The sequence below is a fragment of the Bufo bufo genome, chromosome 3 (genome assembly GCF_905171765.1).
Source record: "Bufo bufo chromosome 3, aBufBuf1.1, whole genome shotgun sequence".
NCBI classification, from domain to species: Eukaryota; Metazoa; Chordata; class Amphibia; order Anura; family Bufonidae; genus Bufo; species Bufo bufo.
The window spans coordinates 404,679,923-404,683,413 of NC_053391.1; positions in this window are offsets into that span (position 1 = coordinate 404,679,923).

Consider the following 3,491-nt stretch of genomic DNA (forward strand, 5'->3'; position numbering starts at 1 on the left):
CAAATCACGCTGCTGGGCTGTGTAGGAGGAGTGTGCAAGTCCAGGAATCCGTCTGTGTGCCCCTACTTCACAGCCTAGCAAGAGCAGTGTGTGATCGCATAGTATTTTCCTTCTTTTTTATTTTAATAACAGGGGGGGGGCACTACTAAAAAGTGGGCATAACTGCTGTGAGGGCACAATGTGTGCATATCTACAGTTAAAGGGGCACAATGTGGGCATAACTACAAACCGGATTCCAAAAAAGTTGGGACACTATACAAATCGTGAATAAAAACTGAATGCAATGATGTGGAGGTGCCAACTTCTAATATTTTATTCAGAATAGAACATAAATCACGGAACAAAAGTTTAAACTGGGAAAATGTACCATTTTAAGGGATAAATATGTTGAATCAGAATTTCATGGTGTCAACAAATCCCCAAAAAGTTGGGACAAGGCCATTTTCACCACTGTGTGGCATCTCCCCTTCTTCTTACAACACTCAACAGACGTCTGGGGACCGAGGAGACCAGTTTCTCAAGTTTAGAAATAAGAATGCTCTCCCATTCTTGTCTAATACAGGCCTCTAACTGTTCAATCGTCTTGGGCCTTCTTTGTTGCACCTTCCTCTTTATGATGCGCCAAATGTTCTCTATAGGTGAAAGATCTGGACTGCAGACTGGCCATTTCAGTACCCGGATCCTTCTCCTACGCAGCCATGATGTTGTGATTGATGCAGAATGTGGTCTGGCATTATCTTGTTGAAAAATGCAGGGTCTTCCCTGAAAGAGATGACGTCTGGATGGGAGCATATGTTCTTCTAGAGCCTGAATATATTTTTCTGCATTGATGGTGCCTTTCCAGACATGCAAGCTGCCATGCCACACGCACTCATGCAACCCCATACCATCAGAGATGCAGGCTTCTGAACTGAGCGTTGATAACAACTTTGGTTGTCCTTGTCCTCTTTGGTCCGGATGACATGGCGTCCCAGATTTCCAAAAAGAACTTTGAATCGTGACTCGTCTGACCACAGAACAGTCTTCCATTTTGCCACACTCCATTTTAAATGATCCCTGGCCCAATGAAAACGCCTGAGCTTGTGGATCTTGCTTAGAAATGGCTTCTTCTTTGCACTGTAGAGTTTCAGCTGGCAACGGCGGATGGCACGGTGGATTGTGTTCACTGACAATGGTTTCTGGAAGTATTCCTGAGCCCATTCTGTGATTTCCTTTACAGTAGCATTCCTGTTTGTGGTGCAGTGTCGTTTAAGGGCCTGGAGATCACGGGCATCCAGTATGGTTTTACGGCCTTGACCCTTACGCACAGAGATTGTTCCAGATTCTCTGAATCTTCGGATGATGTTATGCACAGTTGATGATGATAGATGCAAAGTCTTTGCAATTTTTCGCTGGGTAACACCTTTCTGATATTGCTCCACTATCTTTCTGCGCAACATTGTGGGAATTGGTGATCCTCTACCCATCTTGGCTTCTGAGAGACACTGCCACTCTGAGAAGCTCTTTTTATACCCAATCATGTTGCCAATTGACCTAATTAGTGTTAATTGGTCTTCCAGCTCTTTGTTATGCTCAAATTTACTTTTTACAGCCTCTTATTGCTACTTGTCCCAACTTTTTTGGGATTTGTTGACACCGTGAAAATTGGAATCAACGTATTTTTCCTTTAAAATGATACATTTACTCGGATTAAACGTTTGATCTGTCATCTACGTTCTATTACAAATAAAATATTGACATTTGCCATCTCCACATCATTGCATTCAGTTTTTATTCACAATTTGTTTAGTGTCTCAACTTTTTTGGAATCCGGTTTGTATTTTTAGGGGGCACAAGGTGGGCATTACTACTGTGTGGGTGTGCATTGAGGGCATTACTACTGGGAGGGGTAACAATGTGAGCATTACTACTGTGAGGGGGCACAATGTGGGCATTACTACTGTAAGGGGGCACAATATGGGCATTACTACTGTGAAGGGGAAAAATGTGGGTATAATTGCTGTAAAGGGGGCACAATGTAGGTATGACTTCTGTGTGGGTGCACTAAGGAGCCTGGGCGGGATTGGGTGTGTATAGATATGCACCGGGTGGAGTTAGAAGCATGGCTTATTTAAAAATTTGCATCACTGCTGCCATTGTCCCTCTTTATGATTTTCAAAGGTTGGGCTGTATGTTAATAGATTAATACTGCAGGCTATATGATTCTGCGGTTTACCTATAGTAAGTCCTGCCAAAGGTGATTATGCTTCAGGGGGAGGGTTGGAGGTGAGATGGGCAGTCACTATTAATTCCGGCATCTGAGGAGTTAAATAACCAGAGTTCGTAGTTAGCTGCAACCACAGTCACTGTGGACTCCCAGGACCCCCACTGATCAGATGTGGCCTATGTGCAGTTCTATGAGGGCCTAAGCTCCAATACCAAACACTGCAGCTATACAATGGATGACATCATACTTGATAAGCTGTGAGGAGGCTGCAATGCTCACCGGAGTGCTGCACCCTTTTCAAACAGCTAATCATTGGGAGTGCTGGTAGTTGGACCACCACCTATCAGATATTGATGACCTATTCTGAGGATAGGTCATCAGTATTAAAATCTTAGACAACTTGTGTAAATTCCCCTAATACACTAATTAATTGTGTCTTTGTTTAAAGGGGTTTTCCGAAATTTTGATATTGATGGCCCAGCCTCAGGATAGGTCATCAATATCAGATTGGAGGGTGTCTGACTCTAGGCAGCCCCGCTGATCAGCTGTTTGAAGAGGCTGCGGGGCTTAGGCCTCTTCCTAAGCTAGTGATGTCACGTTCATCAGTCACGTGGCCTAGGCGCAGCTCAGTCCCATTCAAGTGAATCGGGCTGAGCTGCAATACCAAGCACAGCTGCTATACGATGTACCTATAAAGGAGGCCACGGCGCTCACCAGATCATGGCAGCCTTCTCAAACAGCTGATCGGCGGGGGTGCCTGGAGTCGGTGCATGCAGATTTTTCCTTTGACTTGGGATATAATAGTAATAGTACAGGGGGAATACAGCCCCCTGTGAGGTTGTACAAGGATGTACAACCTCAGTGAAGAACTGATTTGGGTCTGCTAAGAGCAGACTCCCGTCTATCACATGACCGCTGGGACCGGAGCAGGAAGTGCCATTACCACTTCCTGGTCTCTCTATATACAGCGCTCATTGAGTGTTCTGTATAGACCAGGGGTGCACAACGTTTCCTGGTAGGAGGCCACATTGCCAGAATGAACCAATGACGAGGGCCGAAATAAAAATTTAAAGGTGTATTAACAACTGAAATATTGTACTTATGGCATATTGAACACACATTATATACCATTAATGTTTAGTTACACTTCCAGGACTCCCATCTAATGGCAGAAATACATGTAAGCAGCCACAAGGTCTGTTACCAGATGAATGGGGGCCGCACAGAATGGTATCAAGGGCCGCAGGTTGTGCCCCCCTGGTATAGACCAATAGGGAAGGCAGGG